At 43.9% G+C, this 26,543-nt stretch overlaps 1 protein-coding gene across 3 annotated transcripts in view; it reads right to left on the bottom strand.

Moving 5' to 3' along the window:
* The window catches only part of LOC112264645 (CMP-N-acetylneuraminate-beta-galactosamide-alpha-2,3-sialyltransferase 1-like), a 49,040-nt gene extending 24,812 nt beyond the window's left edge, over window positions 1-24,228 (bottom strand). For 2 of the 3 annotated variants that reach the window (XM_024441386.2, XM_024441387.2), the window contains exon 1: window positions 23,434-24,228. The gene's annotated coding sequence lies outside the window, so the exon portion shown is untranslated. The remainder of the gene's footprint in view (window positions 1-23,433) is intronic. The other variant, XM_024441388.2, reaches the window with a different exon arrangement.
* Between the last annotated feature and the right edge of the window lie 2,315 nt (window positions 24,229-26,543).

The raw sequence follows: 26,543 nt of genomic DNA, 5'->3' as shown, positions 1-26,543 counted from the left end.
CCCCCAATGGCTTAGACCTTTAAGAATGAATCACCACTACCATCCTACTTTAATCTGACGAGTCATTCCTCCTGTTCTGTGTCACATCCCTTCTCCCCCCTTTCCCCACCTCCTTTCTCATTTTACTTATGTTGCCTTTACCACACCAACCTAACTACCACGGCCTGACAGTGATGTCTACCTGAGACTCCAAGCCAAACCCTACAGAGTCAGCCCCTCTGGATCCTTCATCTGCAGCCCTCGACTTCATCCAGTTCATTTTCATTTCCCCACTGAATCCTCATTCTCACATCCATTCCATTTCCTTAATAAATATTCTAAACCCATTTCACGTCTGGTCCTTAAACTCGTGAAATGAGGAATCGACCAGGAAACCCTGGGTCTGCCCTGCAGGGAGAGACGGGGGACCAGTGGTGGTGAAGGGTGTCTGGGTGTCAGGCTGTGTGCGCAACTGGTCAACTGGAGTCAGGTGCAGGAGAGCAGAGATGAGTGAACAGGCACACTGTAATTGGCAGAAGCAAAACAGCGTCACAACACTCCAGCCAAAGGCAAAAGCGAATAGCGCACTTAGTCACACAAAATAATGTACAACAATACAATACCACGTGTTCAAAACAATACCCGGATAAAAACAGTCTGACGCATCACACAAATAAACGTAACAAACAATTACACACAGACATGGGGGGAACAGAGGATAATATACACGTAGAGTGATGAGGGGATGCAAACCAGGTGTGCTGGAAAACAAGACAAAACAAATGGAAAATGAAAGGTAGAGGGGCGATGGCTAGAAGACCGGTGACGTCGACCGCCGAGCGCCGCCCGAACAAGGAGAGGAGCCGACTTCGGCGGGAGTCGTGACAGTACCCCCTCCCTGACGCGTGGCTCGGGGACGACCCGGAGGGCGAGGCGAAGGGCGATCCAGCCGGAGACGGTGGAACTCCCGCAGCATTGAAATGTCCAACATGTCCTCCACCGGAACCCAGCACCTCTCCTCCGGACCGTAGCCCTCCCACTCCACAAGGTACTGAAGGCCCCTCGCCCGACGCCTCAAATCCAGTATGGAGCGAACGGAGTACGCTGGGGTCCCCTCGTTGTCCAGAGGAGGCGGAGGAACCTCCCGCACCTCAGACTCCTGGAACGGGCCAGCCACCACCGGCCCGAGGAGAGACACATGGAACGAGGGGTTAATATAGTAATTGGGGGGAAGCTGTAACCTGTAACCAACCTCGTTCACTCACTTCCGGCCTTTAAAAAGCCCCACAAACCGTGGTCTCAGCATCCGGCAGGGCAGGCGGAGGGGCAGGTTTCGGGTCGAGAGCCAGACCCGGTCCGCACCGGGGCCTCACTACGGTGTGAGTCTGAGCTGATTTTCTGGGTGGCATCCCATGTCTCCTCCGCGCGCCTGAACCAGTCGTCCACTGCAGGAGCCTCGGTCTGACTCTGATGCCAAGGCGCCAGAACCAGCTGGTACCCCAGTACGCACTGGAAGGGGGAGAAGTTAGTGGAGGAGTGGCGGAGTGAATTCTGAGCCATCTCGGCCCAGGGCACAAACTCTGCCCACTCCCCCGGCCGGTCCTGGCAATAAGACCACAGAAACCTGCCCACATCCCGGTTCACTCTCTCCACCTGCCCATTACTCTCGGGATGAAACTCCAAGGTAAGGCTGATCGAGACCTCCAGACGTTTCATGAACGCCCTCCAGATCCTCGAAGTGAACTAGGGACCTCGATCAGACACTATATCCTCAGGTACCCCGTAGTACCGGAAGACGTGCGTAAACAAGGCCTCCACAGTCTGTAGGGCTGTAGGGAGACCGGGCAGAGGGAGGAGATGGCAGGACTTAGAGAAACGATCCACAATGACCAGGATGTGGTGTTACCCTGTGAGGGGGGACGTCGGTAAGAAAATCCACCGACAGGTGCGACCAAGGCCGTTGTGGAACAGGTAAGGGATGGAGCTTACCTCTGGGCAGGTGCCTAGGAGCCTTACACTGGGCGCACACCGAGCAGGAGGAAACAAACCCTTACGTCCTTAGCCAAGGTGGGCCACCAGTACTTCCCACTCAAACAGCGCACCTTTCGACCGATCCCAGGATGACCAGAGGAGGGTGAAGTGTGGGCCCAGTAGATCAACCGGTCATGGATAGCAGACGGAACATACAGACACCCAGCGGGACACTGGAGGGTAGCAGGCTCTGCACGTAACGCCTGCTCAATGTCCGCGTCCAGCTCCCACACTACCGGCGCTACCAGGCAGGAGGCCGGGAGTACGGGAGTATGATCCATGGGCCGCTTCTCTGTGTCATACAGCCGGGACTGTGTGTCTGCCTTCACATTTTGGGAACCTGGTGTGTAGGAAAGGGTGAACACAAAACGGGTAAAAAACATGGCCCACCTTGCCTGACGAGGATTCAGTCTCCTCTCTGCCCGGATGTACTCCAGGTTGCGGTGGTCAGTCCAGATGAGAAAAGGGTGTTTAGCCCCCTCAAGCCAATGTCTCCACGCCTTCAAAGCCTTAACCAGAGCCAACAGCTCCCGGTCCCCCACATCATAGTTTCGCTCCGCCGGGCTGAGCTTCCTCGAGAAGAAGGCACAGGGGCGGAGCTTCAGTGGCGTCCCCGAGCACTGAGAGATCATGGCTCCTACCCCAGCCTTGGACGCGTCCACCTCCACTATGAACGCCAAAGAAGGATCTGGATGGGCTAGCACGGGAGTCGAGGTAAACAGAGCCCTTAGGTTACCAAAAGCCCTGTCAGCCTCAGCCAACCACTGCAAACGTACCATACACCCCTTCAGCAGTGAGGTAATGGGAGCCGCTACCTGGCCAGAACCCCGGATAAACCTCCGGTAGTAATTGGCAAACCCTAAAAACCGCTGCACCTCCTTTACCGTGGTGGGAGTCGGCCAATTACAGACGGCTTAAATGCAGTCACTCTCCATCTCCACCCCTGAGGTGGAAATGCGGTACCCTGGGAAGGAGACGGACTGCTGTAAGAATAGGCATTTCTCATCCTTGACGTACAGGTCCAGGGACCAGGGACACATGCTCGGCTCATGCAGCGGAGTATATCAGAATGTCATCAATATACACCACTACGCCCAGCCTGTGCAGGTCCCTGAAAATCTTGTCTACAAAGGCTTTGAAGACTGATGGAGCATTCATCAAACCGTACGGCATGACGAGGTACTCATAGTGCTCCGAGGTAGTACTGAATGCCGTCTTCCACTCGTCTCCCTCCCAGATACGCACCAGGTTGTACAGAGCCCGACAGAGCCCTCTCTGGATGTCCGCGGGTGACCAGCAGGTTATCCAACCGAATGGACAGGTCCACCAGCTGGTTGAAAGTGAGGGTGGTATCCCTGCAGGCCAATCCCGACGAACATCCTTGCGCAGGCATCAGCGGTAGTGGTCGATAAGGGCCCTGTCGTAGCATCTCGAGGCTGTGTGAGAGGGATCGTGATTGCTCTGTGGATGGGTTAGTCTGAGAAAAACATCACACTCTCATAAAGTAACTGAACTAAATGACTATCGCGACTTAGCACTCACTTCTGTCATCATGAAGTGCTTTGAGAGGCTAGTCACCTCCACCTTACCCGACACCCTAGACCGCCTGCAATTTGCATACAGCCCCAATAGATCCACGGATTATGCATTTGCCATCGCAATGCACACTGCCCTATCCCATCTGGACAAGAGGAATACCTATGTAAAAATGATGTTCATTGACTACAGTTCAGCCTTCAACACCATAGTACCCTCCAAGCTCATCATTATGCTCGGGGCCATGGGTCTGAACCCATCCCTGTGCAACTGTGTCCTGGACTTCCTGATGTGCCGCCCCCCCCAGGTGGTGAAGGTAGGAAACCACACCTACACTACGCTGATCCTCAACACAGGGGCTCCACAAGAGTGCATGCTCAGCCCCCTCCTGTGCTCCCTGTTCACTCAGAACTGTGTGGCCACGCATGCCTCCATCGCAATCATCAAGTTTGCAGATGATACAACAGTAGTAGGCCTTATTACCAACAACGACGAGACAGCATACATGGAAGAGGTGATAGCCCTGGTGGAGTGGTGCCAGGAAAATAACCTCTTCATCAACGTCAACAAAACAGGAGCTGACTTCAGGAGACAGCAGGGGGAGAACGCCCCCATCCACATTGACAGGGCTGCAGTGGAGAAGGTGAAAAGCTTCAAGTCCCTCGGCGTACAAATCACTGACAATCTGAAATGGTCCACCCACACAGACAGTGTGGTGAAGAAGACGCAACAGTGCCTCTTCAACCTCAGGAGGCTGAAGAAATTTGGCTTGGGCCCTAAGACCCTCACACATTTTTACACCATTGAGAGCATCCTGTCAGGCTGTATCACCACCTGGTACGGCTACAACATATCACCGGGAGCACCCTGCCTGCCCTGAAGGACATCTACAGTACCCGGTGTCACAGGAAGATCATCACCTCAACCACCCGAGCCATGGCCTGTTCGCCTCGCTATCATCCAGAAGGTGAGGTCAGTACAGGTGCATCAAAGTTGGGACCAAGAGACTGAAAAACAGCTTCTATCTCAAGGCCATCAGAATATTAAATAGCCATCACTAGCCGGCCTCCACCCAGTACCCTGCCCTGAACTTAGTCACGGTCACTAGCCAGCTTCCACCCGGTCACTCAATCCTGAACCTTAGAGGCTGCTGTCCTATTTACATAGATATGGAACACTGGTCACTTGAATAATGTTTACATACTGTTTTACAAATTTTGTAGGTTTATACTGTATTCTAGTCAATGCCATCCTATTCAACTGTTGCTATATACTATTCCAGCCTATGTATTCTTCAGGTATAGTATATATTCTATCTACATATGGTCCATAATGTCTATACATCCCATCACATATATACTGTATACTGTGTGTATATACTGAAATTGCTCGCCCTTAATATTTCTGTATTTCTTAATTCCATTATTTTACTTTTAGATTTGTTGTGCATTGTTAGATATTACTGCACTGTTGGAGATAGGAACACAACCATTTCGCTACACCCGCAATAACATCTGCTAAACATGTGTATGCGACCAATAACATTTGATTTGACAATCACAGCTGAACTGCAGGCCTCAGCGCATATCCACCTAAGGATTAAACGAGTCTTTGTAGGAAATATGTGTGTGTGTGTGTTAATGTGTGTGTGTGTGTGTGTGTGTGTGTGTGTGTGTGTGTGTGTGTGTGTGTGTGTGTGTGTGTGTGTGGTGGGGTTAATGGACACATTAATGTGAGAGGTGGTGTATTAAACTCAGGGAGTCCTTGGAGGCATAAGGCCAGGTACCGTAGATGACAGACTGAACAGACTGTATGCTATAACAGATGGTGGCTGGCTGTGTTTGACAATGGTGTGTGTCGTCTAGTTTCCTGACCTTGTCCTGCTGGAGGTTGGCAGTTTTGGATTGATCAAAGTTCCCAAAGCTGAAACAACAGAGCATCTGTGGCCTAAACTTCAGAGCATGAAGGAGGAAGGAAGGGAGGGGAGAGGGAGGAAGAAAGGGAGGGGAGAGGGAGGAAGAAGGGAGGGAGGGGAGAGGGAGGAAGAAAGGGAGGGGAGAGGGAGGGAGGGAGGGAGGGAGGGAGGGAGGGAGGGAGGGAGGGAGGGAGGGAGGGAGGGAGGGAGGGAGGGAGGGAGGGAGGGAGGGAGGGAGGGAGGGAGAGCTGGAGGGAGAGAGAGGGGGAGGGAGGGAAAGAGACAGAGGGGGAGGGAGGGAGAAAGAGAGAGGGAGAGAGAGAGAGAGAGAGAGAGAGAGAGAGAGGGAGGGAGCGAGCGAGGGAGAGAGAGAGAGAGAGGGAAAGCTGTGAAGGCTGAGGAGTTCTAGAGGTTCTTTCTCTAATCTCAGGCTTATACAAGTCATCAACTTTACAGGATGGAGCAACAGAAAAGTGCTCTGGATTGTGTTTTGAGAGAGTTTTTTCTCTCATGCTTCGTGTGAGCAATTTCATGTCTCAAACTTTTGCAGAGATGAGCCCTTGAATCTCTTTTTTATTACTTGTCTGACAGCACATCTGTAGTGTACAAAAAAATAACCCCCACCAAAACATAAAGCTATTAAACACATTACATACTATGTAGTGAGTTTCCTCACTCATGGAAATTACATTCAGATTTATGAGTTTATCTTACAGTCATTTACAAGACTTTGATCAGGTTGTTTTTACATCCCATCAAAATGTTACTTTGATAGAAAATTCAAATTTGGTCAGTTTGAGGAATGATAAGCATTTCCCAAAGTTAAAGCTTTTAGACCAAGCAAAATGGCTGCCTCCCAAACATGTTATCTAGGCTTGCATTCCAAATGGCACCCTATTCCTTATTGTGCACCACTATGGGCCCTGGTCAAAAGTAGTGCACTATATCGGGAATATGGTGCCATTTGAGACACAGCTTAGACACAGGATAAGATGGATGTTTCCGATTAATCTTTGGGAGGGAGGGGAGTAGAGAACACCTCTCATTTTAGAGAGTGGTAGTCAACAGTCTTTTCCGACAGGGAAAAAAATAAATGTTATTTTCATCAGACTGACGGTAACCTTGAATATACACAGTTTATTTGTCACTTTAACCAGATTAAAACCCCAGGTCAACATAATTTAAAAGGTTAGTTTAAATCATGTTGAAATTACATTTGCTGACATCAACATCAAAATTAGATGTGGATTTGCCCGGAAAGTATGCTTGGTGTTGGCAGAACTTGGCATAGCTGGGATGTTGAACCACATCACACACACACACCACCTTGTGTGTGTGTGTGTGTGTGTGTGTGTGTGTGTGTGTGTGTGTGTGTGTGTGTGTGACCAGTACGACCATACATAATCTGGGCCGACAGTCAAAGGCACTTGCTTGTCCATCCTTGGGGGAACTGTTGATCTACTGTTAGGGGAAGTATGTCTTGAGTGACTTCCTTTTATTCTGGCCCCTATTGACATCACTCAGTTGTAACAGACTGGGGCCACCTTTTCACCTTTTCAAACATACAGATACATAGTGTCACATGTTTTGCATATTCTTGCATGGGGTAGCTTGACTATATAAATGATCCTGTTCTCTCTGTACAGGACGCTCTCACTCCATCTCACCTGCGTGGGTGGGGCGACCAGCCTCCTTATTACGATACGTTTTTAATAAAAGTAATACCTTGATTGATTATTGACTTTAACTCTCCTCGTTATTAGTTAAAGGTAGAATTTGTTCACAAATGTATAGGTGTATTTTACTCCAATAATGGTTGAATTGAAGAAGCGTAGGCTAAATTGCCAATCAATCGTTGTTTTTACGACCCGTGGACACCCAGTGAAAAATGCGCTCTTGCAAAAGCTGCATAGTGCAGATCCCAGCCTATGGAGTAAAAGTTTGAGGGAGTTCCTCTCTGGTAATAAATAAATAAACATGGCTTTTTTGTTAACTAACACTAGCACTTGTAATGTAATGTAAATGTTGTAAACTCCTCTTGGGTACTGTGCTCCATACATACGCACTTTTGATAGACTTCCACATCTGCATATTATTGAGATATCAAAGTATCAACCATAGAGATCCTATTATATTAGGCATTCTAATTCCTAATTCTATGGTGTAACCAACAAAAACATAAATAATAGGCCTAAATGCAGCATATGCATTCATTTTTCAGGTCATGCAAATAGCACTTTTCAGTAGTGCTCAGAAAATGCCAATTCAAGAGAGCAGCATTTCTTTTTCAACCATGTTTTGAAGCAATGAGCCCAATCATTCTTCCATGACAAAAACATAAGCTAATAAATCCTTAGTTTTGGTGTTATTTTCAGGTATTAACAATTAGAATAATCTACATTTCCATATTTCCAAGTTCTATTCTTGATGATGAAGGGGCATTTAATTAATTGGAATGACTGGAAATCTGACAGACTGGTTTTAAATGTAAATATACAGCCTACTTATTTTATTATCTGTATTGAAGTAGAACGTAATGGGTTAGAAGCCTACATGACCTATTAATGGGTTAGAAGCCTACATGACCTATTAATGGGTTAGAAGCCTACATGACCTATTAATGGGTTAGAAGCCTACATGACCTATTAATGGGTTAGAAGCCTACATGACCTATTAATGGGTTAGAAGCACATGACCTATTAATGGGTTAGAAGCCTACATGACCTATTAATGGGTTAGAAGCCTACATGACCTATTAATGGGTTAGAAGCCTACATGACCTATTAATGGGTTAGAAGCCTACATGACCTATTAATGGGTTAGAAGCCTACATGACCTATTAATGGGTTAGAAGCACATGACCTATTAATGGGTTAGAAGCCTACATGACCTATTAATGGGTTAGAAGCCTACATGACCTATTAATGGGTTAGAAGCCTACATGACCTATTAATGGGTTAGAAGCCTACATGACCTATTAATGGGTTAGAAGCACATGACCTATTAATGGGTTAGAAGCCTACATGACCTATTAATGGGTTAGAAGCCTACATGACCTATTAATGGGTTAGAAGCCTACATGACCTATTAATGGGTTAGAAGCCTACATGACCTATTAATGGGTTAGAAGCCTACATGACCTATTAATGGGTTAGAAGCACATGACCTATTAATGGGTTAGAAGCCTACATGACCTATTAATGGGTTAGAAGCCTACATGACCTATTAATGGGTTAGAAGCCTACATGACCTATTAATGGGTTAGAAGCCTACATGACCTATTAATGGGTTAGAAGACATGACCTATTAATGGGTTAGAAGCCTACATGACCTATTAATGGGTTAGAAGCCTACATGACCTATTAATGGGTTAGAAGCCTACATGACCTATTAATGGGTTAGAAGCACATGACCTATTAATGGGTTAGAAGCCTACATGACCTATTAATGGGTTAGAAGCCTACATGACCTATTAATGGGTTAGAAGCCTACATGACCTATTAATGGGTTAGAAGCCTACATGACCTATTAATGGGTTAGAAGCCTACATGACCTATTAATGGGTTAGAAGCCTACATGACCTATTAATGGGTTAGAAGCCTACATGACCTATTAATGGGTTAGAAGCCTACATGACCTATTAATGGGTTAGAAGCCTACATGACCTATTAATGGGTTAGAAGCCTACATGACCTATTAATGGGTTAGAAGCCTACATGACCTATTAATGGGTTAGAAGCCTACATGACCTATTAATGGGTTAGAAGCCTACATGACCTATTAATGGGTTAGAAGCCTACATGACCTATTAATGGGTTAGAAGCCTACATGACCTATTAATGGGTTAGAAGCCTACATGACCTATTAATGGGTTAGAAGCCTACATGACCTATTAATGGGTTAGAAGCCTACATGACCTATTAATGGGTTAGAAGCCTACATGACCTATTAATGGGTTAGAAGCACATGACCTATTAATGGGTTAGAAGCCTACATGACCTATTAATGCAATCGATATGCAAATTTGCAGGGTAGTCAGGAATCAATATACACAGTCAGTTAGGAAAGCTAAGGCTAGCTTTTTGAAACAGAAATTTGCATCCTGTGGTACTAATTCCAAAATGTTTTGGGACACTGTAAAGTCCATGGAGAACAAGAGCACCTCTTCCCAGCTGCCAACTGCACTGAGGCTAGGAAACACTGTCACCACTAATAAATCTACGATAATCGAGAATTTCAAGAAGCATTTTTCTACGGCTGGCCATGCTTTCAACCTGGCTACCCCTACCCCGGCCAACAGCTCTGCACCACCCGCAGCAACTTGCCCCCCACCCCGCTTCTCCTTCACCCAAATCCAGATAACTGATGTTCTGAAAGAGCTGCAAAATCTGGATCCCTACAAATCAGCTGGGCTAGACAATCTGGACCCTCTCTTTCTAAAATTATCCACCGAAATTGTTGCAACCCTCATTACTAGCCTGTTCAACCTCTCTTTCGTATCATCTGAGATCCCTAAAGATTGGAAAGCTGCCGTGGTCATCCCCAAACTGTTACAGACCACGCTCAAGGTCCTAAACAATATCATAACCGCCAAGTCATCGACTTGGCCAAGGCTTTCGACGCTGTCAATCACCACATTCATATCGGCAGACTCAATAGCCTTGATTTCTCAAATGACTGCCTCGCCTGGTTCACCAACTACTTCTCAGATAGAGTTCAGTGTGTCAAATCGAAATGCCTGTTGTAAGGCCTTCTGGCAGTCTCTATGGGGGTGCCACAGGATTCAATTCTCGGGCCGACTCTTTCCTCTGTATATATCAATGATGTCGCTCTTGCTGCTGGTGATTCTCTGATCCACCTCTACGCAGACGACACCATTCTGTATACATCTGGCCCTTTCTTGGACACTGTTAACAAACCTCCAAACGAGCTTTAATGCCATACAACACTCCTTCTGTGGCTTCAAACGGCTCTTAAATGAAAGAAAAAGTACACGCTCTTCAACCGATTGCTGCCCACACCTGCCCGCCCGCCTAGCATCACTACTCTGGACGGTTCTGACTTAGAATATGTGGACAACTATAAATACCTAGGTGTCTGGTTAGACTGTAAACTCTCCTTCCAGACTCACATTAAGCATCTCCAATCCAAAATTAAATCTAGTATCGGCTTCCTATTTCGCAACAAAGCATCCTTCACTCATGCTGCCAAACATACCCTCGTTAAAACTGACTATCCTACCGATCCTTGACTTCGGCGATGTCATTTACAAAATAGCCTCCAACACTCCACTCAGCAAATTGGATGTAGTCTATCACAGTGCCATCCGTTTTATCACCAAAGTCCCATATACTACCCACCACTGCGACCTGTATGCTCTCGTTGGCTGCCCCTCGCTTCATATTCGTCGCCAAACCCACTGGCTACAGGTCATCTATAAAACTTTGCTAGGTAAGCCCCGCCTTATCTCAGCTCACTGGTAACCATAGCAACACCCACCCACAGCATGTGCTCCAGCAGGTATATTTCACTGGTCATCCCCAAAGCCAACAATTCCTTTGGCCACCTTTCCTTCCAGTTCTCTGCTGCCAATAGCTGGAACAAATTGCAAAAATTACTGAAGCCGGAGACTCGTATCACCCTCACTAACTTTAAGCACCAGCTGACAGAGCAGCTTACCGATCACTGTACCTGTACACAGCCCATCTGTAAATAGCACACCCAACTACCTCATCCTCATACTGTTATTTTTTTGTTGTTGCTCTTTTGCACCTAAGTATCTCTACTTGCACATCATCATCTGCACATCTATCACTCCAGTGTTAATGCTAAATTGTAATTATTTTTCCACTATGGTCTACTATGGCAGACTCCCTCTGCCTACTCAAGGACGTCAGAGGACAAAAAATCAGTTAATCACCTAACTGAGGAACTCAATTTAACCTTGTGCAATACCCTAGATGCAGTTGCACCCCTAAAAACAAAAAACATTTGTCATAAGAAACTAGCTCCCTGGTATACAGAAAATATCCAAGCTCTGAAGCAAGCTTCCAGAAAATTGGAACGGAAATGGCGCCATACCAAACTGGAAGTCCTCCGACTAGCTTGGAAAGACAGTATCGTGCAGTATCGAAGAGCCCTCACTGCTGCTCGATCATCCTATTTTTCCAACTTATTGTGGGAAATAAGAACAATCCAACATTTCTTTGGTGCTCTTTCATGCTGTCCTTAGGAGGGGTGCATCACTTGAGTGGGTTGAGTCACTGACGTGATCTTCCTGTCTGGGTTGGCGCCCCCCATTGGTTTGTGCCATGGTGGAGATCTTTGTGGGCTATACTCGGCCTTGTCTCAGGATGGTAAGTTGGTGGTTGAAGATATCCCTCTAGCGGTGTGGGGGCTGTGCTTTGGCAAAGTGGGTGGGGTTATATCCTTCCTATTTGGCCCTGTGCGGGGGTATCATCGGATGGGGCCACAATGTCTCCTGACCCTTCCTGTCTCAGCCTCCAGTATTTATGCTGCAGTAGTTTATGTGTCAGGGGGCTAGGGTCAGTCTGGTATATCTGGAGTACTTCTCCTGTCTTATCCGGTGTCCTGTGTGAATTTAAGTATGCTCTCTCTAATTATCTCTTTCTTTCTCTCTCTCGGAGGACCTGAGCCCTAGGACCATGCCTCAGGACTACCTGGCATGATGACTCCTTGCTGTCCCCAGTCAACCTGGCCGTGCTGCTGCTCCAATTTCAACTGTTCGGCCTGCGGCTATGGAACCCTGACCTGTTTACCGGAGGTGCTACCTGTCCCAGACCTGCTGTTTTCAACTCTCTAGAGACAGCAGGAGCTGTAGAGATACTCTTAATGATCGGCTATGAAAAGCCAACTGACATTTACTCCTGAGCTGCTGACTTGCTGCACCCTCGACAACTACTGTGATTATTATTATTTGACCATGCTGGTCATTTATGAACATTTGAACATCTTGGCAATGTTCTGTTATAATCTACACCCGGCACAGCCAGAAGAGGACTGGCCACCCCTCATAGCCTGGTTCCTCTCTAGGTTTCTTCCTAAGTTTTGGCCTTTCTAGGGAGTTTTTCCTAGCCACCGTGCTTCTACACCTGCATTGCTTGCTGTTTGAGGTTTTAGGCTGGGTTTCTGTACAGCACTTTGAGATATCAGCTGATGTAAGAAGGGCTATATAAATAAATTTGATATGATATTTATTGCCTTACCTCCCTAACCTTACTACATTTGCACACACTGTACATATATTTTTCTATTGTGTTATTGACTGTACGTTTGTTTACTCCATGTGTAAATCTGTGTTGTTGTTTTTGTCGCACTGCTTTGCTTTATCTTGGCCAGGCCGCAGTTGTAAATGAGAACTTGTTCTCAACTGGCCTACCTGGTTAAATAAAGGTGAAATAAAACATTTAACATTTAAATGCAACATCCATTTAAGGCCAGCTATGTAAACTCTGACATAGATTTATCTTGCAATGGATGTTGACAATTGGTAATATTGTATTTTCTAATCCCTCTTAAGGGGAAAGTAATAAAGTAATCTGATTACACTACTGAGTTTGGGTAATCCAAAAGATATGCTACTGGTTACAATGTAGGACAGGTAACTAGTAACTGCCCAAAGCATCACTGGGTGCACACTGCCTGCCTTCCAGGACACCTACATCACCCGATGTCACAGGAAGGCCAAAAAGATCATCAAGGACATAAACCACCCGAGCCGCGGCCTGTTCACCCCGCTACCATCCAGAAGGCAAGGTCAGAACAGGTGCATCAAAGCTGAGACCGAGAGACTAAAAAATAGCAGCTTCTATCTCAAGGCCATAAGACTTTTAAATAGCCATCACTAAGTGGCTACCACCCAGTTACTCAACCCTGGACCTTAGAGGCTGCTGCCCTGTATACATAGACATGGAATCACTTGTCACTTTACTAATGGAACACTAGTCATTTTAATAACGTTTACATACTGCTTTACTCATTTCATATGTATATACTCTATTCTATTCTACTGTATTTTAGTCGATGCTACTCCGACATTGCTCATCCTAATATTTATATAATTCTTAATTCCATTTCTTTACTTTTAGATGTGTGTATTGTTGTGAATTGTTACATACTACTGCACTGTTGGAGCTAGGAACACATGCATCTGCTACACCCGCTGGAACATCTGCTAAATATGTGTATGTGACCAATCAAATTTGATATGATTTGATTATAGCAGATTACATTTACTCACTCACTCACTCACTCACCCCTCACAGCTAATACAGCTATGACAGATAATCAAATTACTCACCCAGGTTCAGGTGCAGCTTGTTTGAGTCCAACAGCACACAGCAGGAGGTGTTTAGAGCAAGTTCACATAGAACAAGTAATCGATGTGAAAGAGCAGAATTACAGAGTTTAGGAGTGACATCTACTCAGGCACCTATTGGCCGCCTAGCTGGTTTTTCCAGTGACCATTTTAAAAACAGTAATGTGATGACTAACTCCGTAGAGTGTGCAAAGCTGTCAAAGGCAAAGGGTGACTACTTTGAAGAATCTCAAATATAAAATATTTTGATTTGTTTAACACTTTTCTGGTCACTACATGATTCCACACGTGTCATTTCATAGTTTTGAAGTCTTCCCTATTATTCTACAATGTAGAAAATAGTCAAATAAAGAAAAACCTTTGAATGAGTAGGTGTGTCCAAACGTTTGACGGGTAATGTACATGTCAGTACATACACACAACAAGGAGGTCACATGGGGGAGAAGTGTTCGTTGAGCCGCGTGGTGTTGCTTTATTTCATTTTTTCCCAACCAAGTTTGCGGTTCACAACGGATCGGCTACCGTACAAAAAGGAACGAAGAAGTGCAGCAAGTTAAGACGTATCATACATTAACTGCTTAATAACAGGCATTTAGGTAACAACAGAAATGTCTAACTTAATTGTCCCCAGAGGCAAAAACAAAAGGTATGTAGTGTAATGTCTGTGGGAGTTTAGCATGCTAGTATTACATTACGTTAGTATAAAGTCATGTAGTTTGTTCACTGATTAACTACAAATATGAGTCTTAATCAGGATGTGAAACCATGAGACTGTACATAATGAGTAACTGATAGTATCTATGCGTGTCCCAAATATCCCCCTATTCTCCATAGGCCTCTGGTCAAAAGTAGTTTACTATATAGGAAATTCCACCGTATGTGGCAGCCTTTCTTCAATTATGTACAGACGCTACAATTCCCCTCTACTCCGCAGTAAACTGCCTGTGTTCGTTTGGAATTGATTTACCGTTGTAATTGTTTTGTTTGAGTCTGACTTACTACAGTGGTCCTCTGTAGCGTGACTGCAAGTCGCTTTGGATAAAAGCGTCTGCTAAACGGCTTATCTTATTATTCTCCATTTTGAAGACCAACTGTTTTGTTGGTGGGTTGTTGCGTGTACAGTATGTTATGCTGTTGCTGACATTGTTATTTATCCTTGGTTTCACATAGGTTCCTACCTCCATAAAAAAAACATGTTCCCATATTATATAGGACGTATAATTTAACATGCACCAACTCAGTGGTCTTGTGATGAAAGTGTCTGCCCTGAGATTGGAATGTTGGGTGTTTGATCCCCGGGTGAATCATACCAGAGTCCAGTGTTTGATCCCCGGGTGAATCATACCAGAGTCCAGTGTTTGATCCCCGGGTGAATCATACCAGAGTCCAGTGTTTGATCCCCGGGTGAATCATACCAGAGTCCAGTGTTTGAGTCCAGTGTTTGATCCCGGGTGAATCATACCAGAGTCCAGTGTTTGATCCCCGGGTGTACCAGAGTCCAGTGTTTGATCCCCGGGTGAATCATACCAGAGTCCAGTGTTTGATCCCCGGGTGAATCATACCAGAGTCCAGTGTTTGATCCCGGGTGAATCATACCAGAGTCCAGTGTTTGATCCCTGGGTGAATCATACCAGAGTCCAGTGTTTGATCCCGGGTGAATCATACCAGAGTCCAGTGTTTGATCCCCGGGTGAATCATACCAGAGTCCAGTGTTTGATCCCCGGGTGAATCATACCAGAGTCCAGTGTTTGATCCCCGGGTGAATCATACCAGAGTCCAGTGAAATGCCTTTCTTGTGAACTCTTTTTTTTTATTTCGGCATTTGTTGTTCGTGTAATCGGTTTGTAATGTTGCAAAGTACATCTTGTAAATGTTGTAAAGCAAGTCATGTTAACATCAACCTCCACTCCATGGCAGCGCAGTGAAAGTACTGTGCTGAGTTGGCATTCTCTTCTCCTTCTATGAAAAGGAGTGAACCCTCTGTTCTCCTAGATTGCTTCACTTTATGTCCTATATAGTGCACTGCTTTTGTTAGGGCTATAATCAAAGTAGTGCACTATATAGAAAATGGAGTGCCATTTGGGACAAAAACCTCATGGGTAAGAATGTTTGTTCTCTGTATGTGGTCTGAGATGGAGAAAACACATGGTAGTACAGCCCAGGGGCCAAACCATGGGGCCCAACACAGCTGTAGCCCAGCTTAACAGGGGAAATCTACAACAACACTGAGGCCCTTGGCAACAGCAATGGACCAATCCGTTCAGGTTGCCGCCTTTATTTCACCCATAGGGATTCCACCATCAGCTTCCTTGGTCTGACTTCTGAAATCCTTGATCCCCAATAGTCAGAGTTTTAGAAATGGGGCTCTGCCAAACACATTTAATCAATTATAATCTAGTTCTAGTGTAAAACTAAAACTAGGTGTCAGTTAAACTAGCCTACTTGAATGTCTCTACTTTTTCAAACCTAAAACTGTCCCGAATGGTAACCTATTCCTTGTGTAGTGTACACTCCTTGACCAGGACCTAGGGGCCTATACGTTGCGATGCTGCTGATCCAAGCCACTGGATTCAGACCCAGACACAAAGCACCCTATTGACTTTTTTTTGGGTGAAAATACAAAAAGTCCTTTGTCATAGAGAACAAAGACAACAATGCCGCAATATCATTATACCAAATCCTTCAACATTCGCTCTGTTTTCTTCCACACAAAACCAAACCATGGCAGATCTTCCAAACACAAACGGATGGGTTATGTTTGCAGCCTGCTGTAGACAACAACACACCCAATATTCAGATCAGATGGATGTCATGCTTGTAGCCTAGAGACTCGTAATATAGACGTTCTAATGATCGGTGTCACCACCCCATTTAGAAAACATGTAACAGCCATGTGAGTTGAACTAGTCTCACAAAACAAAATTTACTTTGAGTGCTGACAGACTTTGTTTATTTGATTTTTTAGTTGAACCTTTAACTAAGTCAGTTAAGAACAAATTCTTATTTACAATGACGGCCTACTGGGGAACAGTGGGTTAACTGCCTTGTTCAGGGGCAGAACTACTGCTTTTAACCTTGTCAGTTTGGGGATTCAATCCAGCAACCTTTCGGTTACTGGCCCAGCACTCTAACCACTAGGCTACCTGCTGCCCCAGACTAGGGGTTTGATGACGTGTGTAACCAATAGCAGATCACAGAAGAGGTATTTGATGATGTGTTTAACCAATAGGATTACACTGATCTCTCAAACAGCAATGGTTGTTCCATCAGCTTCACACTACTCCTGGTTTAGACAGATACACAAGCAGCAGTATGGTTTGTACACAGGCAGCATGGTTTAGAGACGCAGTGTGAAACAACCCTGTTTTGTATCACCTTTCTGAGGCAGTTGGCAGATATGGCATTTCATGTTTAATCATTTGTCCTTATATAAAAAAAAACGCATCTGCTTGGAACCTTAAGGTCTGGGGAAGCACCTGGGGCTGGGATGTTAAGGGGGAACATCTGGCTGAACCATGGGTTTTAAAGGGGAGGACAGGTGGTGCTCAGCTTTGACTGTCAATTAAAGTTGTGACCATATGAAGAGCTGGGAGCTGAGAGAGATAACTCCTAATTAACAATACACCTCCGAGGCATGACAATTAGCCTCTTTCTAACAAACAGAAAGCCGGACAGAGAGGTGGAAGACGGACACATTGGGGAGCACCAGGACATACAGTGCCTTTGAAAAGTATTCAGACCCCTCGACTTTTTCCACATTTTGTTACATTACAGCATTATTCTAAAATATATTACATAAATACAAATCCTCAGCAATCTACTCACAATACCCAATAATGACAAAACAAAAACAGGTTTTTAGAATTTGTTTCTAGTTTATTAAAAATAAAAAACAGAAACACTTTATTTACATAAGTATTCAGACCCTTTCCTATGAGACATGACATTTAGCTCAGGTGCATCCTGTTTCCATTGATTACCCTTGAGATGTTTCTACAACTTGATTGGAGTCCACCTGTGGTAAATTCAATTGATTGGACATGATTTGGATAAGGTCCCACAGTTGACAGTGCATGTCAGAGCAAAAACCAAGCCATGAGGTCGAAGTAATTGTCCGTAGAGCTCCGAGACCAGATTGTGTCAAGGCACAGACCTGGGGAAGGGTACCAAAAACATTTCTGCAGCATTGAAGGTCCCCAAGAACACAGTGGCCTCCATCATTCTTAAATGGAAGAAGTTTGGAACGACCAAGACTCTTGCTAGAGCTGGCCGCCCGGCCAAACTGAGTAATCAGGGGAGAAGGGGCTTGGTCAGAAATGTTTTGGTACCCTTCCCCACATCTGTGCCTAGACACAATCCGGTCTCGGAGCTCTACGGACAATTCCTTCAACTTCATGGCTTGGTTTTTGATCTGACATGCACTGTCAACTTTGGGACCTTATATAGACAGGAGTGTGCCTTTCCAAATCATGTCCAATCAATCGAATTTACCACAGGTGGACTCCAATCAAGCTGTAGAAAAATCTCAAGGATGATCAATGGAAACAGGATGCACCTGAGCTCAACATTCGAGTCTCACAGCAAAGAGTCTAAATACTTATGAAAGCGATTTGTTTTTTACATTTTTAATACATTTATTAAAATTGCTAAACCTGTTTTCACTTTGTCATTATATGTTATTGTGTGTAGATTGCTGACGATCTTTAAAAAAAAATGCTCTCAATAGTGCAGCTGTAAAAGTTCCTGAGGATCTGAGTGTTGCCATGTGTTCTTCTTGACTGTGTTCTGGTGTGAGAGGACCATGTTCAGTCCTCAGTGATGTGGACACTGAGGAACTTAGCTATTGACCCCCCCCCCCTCCACACACACACATATACACTGCCAGTTCTCTTACCTCCTCCCTGTATGCTGTCTCATCGCCGTTGGTGATCAGGCCATAGAGGTCTTATGTTTATAAATGTATGTTCACACATGACAAAGTAAATGGAATGATTCTTGCTGACGGGAAAGGCATAATTTATTTAAGATTAGTGAAGGCCTACAGTATTTCTATGCACAGTATTTCCTTTGAAATGATGTGTTTATTGACCTTACATTGTACTGTACAGTATGTCATGTGTGAATTCTATGTACAGTATTAGAAGCAAACAAAGACCATGTAACTATTGCCCTCAGGTGAAGGTGATCAGAAAGTGTTCAGTATCAATCTGTCCTACTTAATAATTTTTTTTTTTAAACGAGTGTGAAATAAAGACATTCCCACAAACTGAGGAATGCTGCTATAGTTGATTGTGCAATGTTTCCACTCAACGATCTTTGTCAGGCAGAATGTGTGCTATTAAATGGAGTCAGTCTATAATAGGAAGTATAAATGTGTTTCATTTTATCTGACAGACAGGGTCCGGGTCTGTGTGACCTTTTCAACATGACTTTAAATAAGAATAAAAAAGTTCAGGAAGAAGCTTTATGTAAGCTTTGGCCTATTCACAAGACCACACACGATGAAATAATGACACGAGAATGGCTACGCCTGACAGTGGGTGCTTCCCAAATGGCAACCTAGTGCACCCTAGTGCCCATAGGGTTCTGGTCCAGAGTAAGTTATTATAAAGGGAATAGGGTGCCATTTGGAATGCAGACATCAGCCTGATACAAGTCAAGGAGAGAACATCTGTCCACCTAAACGAGAGGAAAAAAACATCAGTCTCATCTCATTCCTCGTAGCAATCTATGAAATGTGATGTGAGGGCATCAAAAGGATACAACATCTGGTGGTATCTACAGTTCTACATAATGCATCCATACAGCCTGAAACTGAGCAGCTGTATGAAGCCTTTTAAACACATCCTCTCCTAAATCAGCTGCCCGTCTTCTAGTGTGATCAAATGGCCACCGCATTTGTTTATTTTGAGACAGAAGTTTTGTAGTATTCAGTCTTAATTGAGAGACGTGGTTCACTTTGATTGCATTGGTAAAAACACTTCCAAGAAACAGTGGTTAGTGCCAAGGAAAACAGACATTTGGTCATTCTCTCAACACAACAGCAGTTTATAACCGTTTATTAAAATATTCAATACAATACAATTAATTGCATGTGTCATGCCATGACGTCTGGGAAAGAGGACAATGATACGTTAATACGTATTTTTTATGACGTCAGTCTGCTGTAAAAATCTGTGTACTGGTATGTAAAGTGTGCCGCGCAGGACGCTGTGCTTTAAATGTGTGTTTGGCAAAGAGCCAAGACTGTAAATGAAAACAGAGGGTGAACCAAAAGCCCGGAGAGAATTCCTCTTGAGAGAAACTGTGGAGGGAAAATAGTGTCTGTGACCGCTCTGAGTGGTTAGAATGGAGACAACTATGGCATTGCTGTCTGGAGGGAGACTCTGATGTGTCCCATATGGCACCATATTCCCTACTAATATAGGATCTTAATTTGAGCCAGTTTGCTATAGCAGGAAAATAATCCTGCAGCAACAGGAAATGTGATTATATGGATTAGAACTATTGGACGTCTTTGTAGCGGTTGACACATTTTTCATAAAAGGAAAATCAAGTCTGATTCTGAAAGCGCTTGAAAAAGCAAAACAAGCCCCCAAAAGATGGTGACAGTCAAGAGGGAAACACATGTCTTGAGCAAAGGGAGGTGGTAAACGCCGGGAGATAAGCAGGTCATCTGGATGCCAGCAGCACAGTTCCCTTTCACCGGCGCCTTGCCGTCCCCGACGTCTGGCTACAACTTCTCTGTAGCCGTTGACTCTCTCTGGTCTTGCAGAACAAGATGAAGTTTGTTTTTTAATAATGAGGACGGTGGTAGCCCGCTCAGAACTTTGGAGGAAACCTCCTTAGGGATGCAATCGCCACTGTCAACTTGGCATGCATTGAACTACTCCTCATTGCGTCAGGAGGCCGTAGGAATAACAGAAATAGGCTGGTGCATTCAAATCAAAATACGCCAGCTAGCTAGCTTGGTAGCATAGCTAGCTAGCTATCATGAGAAAACTGATTTGCCATGAATTCACAGTCAGGAAACAAATAGATGTAATCCATACACGTGGCTATTCAAAACAAAAAATAAAGTTCAAAGATTCAAAGAACAAATACCTAAACACATTTACAAAATGTACAGGAGCTCTCTGCCGAGGCGACCTTACGGAATATATATTCCTATATAGGGAATATGGTGCCATTTGGGACGCAGGCTCTGGTTACTAGGGAAATATACCACCTCACAAGCTGTCTGTAACCACTTCAGATAACCACATCCAGGAACCACAGCTATGAGGTCTGACTGTACACAGGATGGGTTTCTCTCTTTTTCCGTCTCCTTTGCAGCAGGGTTGGTGCCCAGACCAGACCGTGCAGTTACAGTACAATATAATGATGTGCTGAAACGCTCTGCAAGGCTCTGTGGTTAAAGCATGGCGTCTCCACAGTTTAGAATGCTGAGCTGCATAGACCACATGAGTTGGCTCTTATGACTACAGTGCTGACTAGATGACAATGTGACTTATGACTACAGTACTTTTTTCAGCATAACAACTGTACTGAGTCGGGCTCAGCCTACAGTAGTCTCGGGAACATAGTTGTTTTATCAAAGGAATAAATTATAGTATCTTGGGAAAAGTTTTTAGGCCGGTACCTAAATGTGTAATTATAGCTTTGTGTCTAACTGTATGGCAACTACTGTAAATCTAACTCTTTATGCTCATCAGACAGCTTGTCTTTGTCTCTGGTTACATTTGACATTTTATTCATTTAGCAGACGCTCTTGTCCGGTGGATACATTTTTCATACTGGTCCCCCATGGGAAACAAATTCACAACCCTGGCGTTCCGTGCTCTACCAACCGAGCCGCACGAGTGATCGACAGTTGGTGAGGGTTATTGTGCCAAGTTTCTCCAACATCAGCAACATTCTGAATTGTTTTTACCACCAGTTACATAGGGCCTACTGTAATTACACTGTACTCTTCCTTAATATGAAATGACACCTGGCCTCCACTTCCATCTCTCTGAGCACACACTGGTCCACCAAGGTCACTCCGTAGCCAGTCACATCACAGACGGAGAGCAATATCCCTGGGGCCAATCTTCCTGCCATCCAGGACCTCTATACCAGGCGGTGTCAGAGGGAGGCCCAGAAAAATGTAAAAGACTGCAGCCACTCAAGTCATAGACTGTTCTCTACCGGTACCCCCTGTGTATAGCCTTGTTATTGTTACTTTTAATTGTATTTTTTACGTTAGTTTATTTCACAGTAAGGTCTACATCGGTTGTATTCGGCGCATGTTACAAATAAAATGTGATTTGATATACAATATATTGGCAATGACATTGTACTTGCTTATTACTTCTAATGGAGATTGAATGAAAAGGTAACCCTTCTAACGGACACACTATCATTAGTATACATAAAGGACCTCAGTCATTACTCCAAATAGAATGGGAAAGACAATTAATAATTCAGATGCAATTTCAAATTAATTTCTAGAACACATAACCATAACATAACCACCCTGGGTTTTAATCCCAGTAAGACAAAGAGGTCTATAATAGCAGCATTTAAAGTGAATCTGAAATATTCCCTATATAGTGCACTACTTTTGACCAGAGCATCGGCCATGGTCAAAAGTAGTGCACTATATAGGGTATAGGGTGCCATTTCGGATGACAGCATAATGTCTGATGTTCTGTACTATTGTGTGTACTGAATGCAGAGAGAGCAGCATTATACCCTACTACGCTAGAGATAATACAGTCAACAGATGTTGGTCTGTTCTCACTGTCATTACCGTGCCATTGAGCAGTTAAGAGTAAATTGTCAGAGATATTACATAGATATTAAGCCATGCAGCATTACAGCTGGCCTCTATACTAGTAAAGATGTCTGAAAGCCTACACTTTAAAAATGTTTTGCCTCTAGCCCAAGAACACGGTTCTTGAAAAGATAGCACTGAGGCAGTAGAAATGTCCATACAGTTTGCACTGCTGATACTAACTAGATAACTCTACTGGTGACTACTCAACATAACTAAACACTACTCTCAACACTACTCTCAAAGAAATGTATAGGCTACATTGCGTTTAGGAAATAAATACATTGTTGCAACAATTTCAATTTCACCTAATCAGTACGGGGCGGCAGGGTAGCCTAGTGGTTAGAGCGTTGGGCTAGTAACTGGAAGGTTCCAAGTTCAAATCCCCAAGCTGACAAGGTACAAATCTGTCGTTCTGCCCCTGAACAGGCAGATCAAATAAGAATTTGTTCTTAACTGACTTGCCTAGTTAAGTAAAGGTAAACATGAAACTCCAAGGTATGGTTAGGCTGTAAAGCATGGGTACCGTTTAAAAGGTGACAGCGTTTGATCATTTTTTTAAATAGACTTTCTATAAGATGAAAAAAAAGTTTCAATATTGAATTTTGAACATTGGTTTGAAATACAACGAATAGGAGAGTTGCCCAATACCCTTGCAGTACAAGGGTATAAGCTATAGATTACAACATATTATTTGTAAATTGTCAGATATTATTATTTGTCCTGTGATAATCTGACTAATTATTTCAAATCAAAGAACCACAAAATGCATATTTGATCATGCAAAACGCTTCAATGGCTGGATAGGCTACTTACTTTCATTTCCAAGACAGCTCTGATCGGAATGGTAGGGAGACCCGTTATCCAGAGCATCCACACAGCACAGCGATAAGGTTATCCAAGCAAGGAGCTGCTGAGCGAAACCACCCCGATATTCATCGAATACAGTAGCCTAGTTTAAAAGACCGAGCAGTGAACGTCGAAATGTTCACACCCTTAAGCTACTAAAAAGGTATATCTGCGAGTGGATGGCTGGAAGCGGCAAGTCCGTTATTATTCAGTGATACCTCCCCGACGCACGGAGAGCTAGTGGACCGCTATTCTCCTACTGGTGGCGATCAAGCGGTCTTGCGGCCATGTGGATTGGCGAGGCACAACAGTGCAACGCAACGCCCCTTTTCATCCTGACTATGTATAGCGGTTTGGACAGAGGTGTAATAATGGGGTTGACTGCATAGGATGTGTTGGAAACATTGAAATAAGCAAATGAAAGGAGTAGGCCTAGGCAACTTTTTAATTTCCAGTAATGATATACTATGTCTTTGAAAAACTCAAATCATAGAAAAGGTTTCTCTAATTATAGTTATGCCCCTGGGTAAAATCGGTTTAAATCATGTTTCTAGGTCATTACAACAACAAAAATCCCTGCGATGACGTTAAATCAACGTGGAAAACTGATTGGATTTGCAAAAAGTCATTAAAGTAAGGGCATTCGTCTCTTTTTCACGCATCTTTTTTTTCCAATGACATGGCGATTTTTTTAGTTGATTTCATATTATTTGAGAACTAATCCAAAAGTAAATCAAAACTAGAGGTTGAAACGACCTCTGTGCCCCGTGGAATGTGACGAATGGGTGGACTGGCAGCCATATGGTGTACCCAACTGTAACGAGTGCGCTGAGAGTCGGGAAGCAAGGAGTGAGTGTTTTAATAAATAAAATGAACACGAGCCACAAACAACGCACCGACATGAAAACAGAGTCAATAACACCTGACGAAAAAACCAAGGGGAGTGACGGATATGGGGAAGATAATCAAGGAGGTGATGGAGTCCAGGTGAGTGTCATGAGTCGCAGGTGCGCGAGACGATGGTGACAGGTGTGCGGAATATTCAGCAATTCAATTAAATAATTGAAACGAAGTGGATAGCAGAAAACATGTCTACCATTTACCCTCACTTCTTTGACAGACCAGAGCCTTATATATGCAGTTTTAGAAACTGTTCTTGTTTTATTATTTTGATAGCACACAGGGCTGCGGCCAGAAGATTCTGGGTTCGCAGACCACAGTTCTCCTTTATAGTAAAAGCATTGCATGAATCTATCATTGTATTTGCAGGTCCAAGAAAAACATACGTTCTACAAACAATTCAATCAATTTACATAATTAGCAGAATATTTAGATAATGCAAACTTCTAGTAACCCAAAGTTTTCGAGTTTGAATCTCATCACAGACAATTTGAGCTAATTAGCAACTTTTAACTACTTACTATTTTTAACTACTTTGCAACTACTTAGCATGTGAGCTAACCCTTTTAGCCAACACTTTCCCTAAACATAACCCCTAATCCCTAGCTATGGTTAGCCACCTAGCTAGAATTTGTAACATATAATACGTTTGGCAAATTGGTAACATACTGTACGTTTTGCAAATTTGTAACATATAATACAAATTGTAATTCGTGACATATCATATGAAATGGGTGATGGACATCCACCAATTAATACATACCATACGAAATTGAGTGTCTCGGATTTACGTTAAGAATAATACAATGCAATGCTCTGAAAACAGGTTGCTGATCATGGTACTTTCAAAGTTCCGACTACCTTTCCACCCCAGACAGAATAGGCCTACTAACACAGAAAAATGTAAGCATTTACTACTGGCTATTCTTCTTTCATGGCTTGGTCACAGGTGTTTCCCTAAAAGCTGTCTTGGTTTAATCATCTTGGTTTAAACATAATCAATTGATAGTGACAGAATTAGATTGCTTTCCAATCAAAGTACATGTTTTTTGTCTCCTCGGCTACAGAAGATTGTAGCTCAGCCTCTGAATGTCAAAGAAATAAAATAATGATATTCCATATACATCAGAGTCACGTCATTCCAGGGTATTTTACAGGTTGTTTCTAGTAGAAAGCATCTCGGACCAAAGCGCTGTTATAGATCACTTTATATAACAGGATCCGCTTTATTTTCTTCCAAATCTTAAACTAAAGAAGGGTAGGCCTGTGCCTTTTTCCATTTTCTTTAATAAAAGAACCTATGGCATAGACCTATGGCATACCCTGTCAAACCCCTTCAGTTCGAGTTTTGGTTTGAACTTAACAGCGCTTCACTGACATGGAGGTAGGCGATTTAAAGAGTGCATGGTGGTGAAGTAATTGATCGACAAAGGAGTGCATGGTGGGTGAAGGAATTGATCGACAAAGGAGTGCATGGTGGGTGAAGGAATTGATCGACAAAGGAGTGCATGGTGGGTGAAGGAATTGATCGACAAAGGAGTGCATGGTGGGTGAAGGAATTGATTGACAAAAGGAGTGCATGGTGGGTGAAGGAATTGATCGACAAAGGAGTGCATGGTGGGTGAAGGAATTGATCGACAAAGGAGTGCATGGTGGGTGAAGGAATTGATCGACAAAAGCCATACAGTAGCTGCCTATAGCCTAATTTTGTCTGTCAAACAGGTAGGCCTAAGACTTTTCTGTCATTTCAACAGTAAAACACTGTAGAATGCACTGTATAATACCATACATGTGTTTTACAGCATTCATGCTGTGGATTGCACTGCATTGTGGGTAAAAAGCAGAAAAATACTGTAATTAATTCAGAAGTCTCCTGTAAAAATGACTAACATACTGCATTTATTTACAGTGATAGCTTATGCCTACTGTAGATTCAAATGATTTGTTTCAGGCGCCAAACTTATGCTGTCAGGTGAGACACATGAAGCTCAGTCTATTTTAGTAAATATCTTCTTGAAGCGGCTGTGAAGTGGAAGAATAATTTAAGCAGCTGCTGGGTAGGTACCTTGCTTTGTTTGTAAGCATATTTATTGCTAGCCAACATTGAATTGCTGCATGTTTCCATAGCTAACCTAGCTAGATAGTTAGCTAACGTTTGTTAGCTCAAGTTGACAAAA

The sequence above is a fragment of the Oncorhynchus tshawytscha genome, linkage group LG13 (genome assembly GCF_018296145.1).
Source record: "Oncorhynchus tshawytscha isolate Ot180627B linkage group LG13, Otsh_v2.0, whole genome shotgun sequence".
Taxonomy (NCBI): domain Eukaryota; kingdom Metazoa; phylum Chordata; class Actinopteri; order Salmoniformes; family Salmonidae; genus Oncorhynchus; species Oncorhynchus tshawytscha.
The sequence above is the reverse complement of the archived record's forward strand: the minus strand, read 5'-3'. Positions and strand labels throughout refer to the sequence as shown.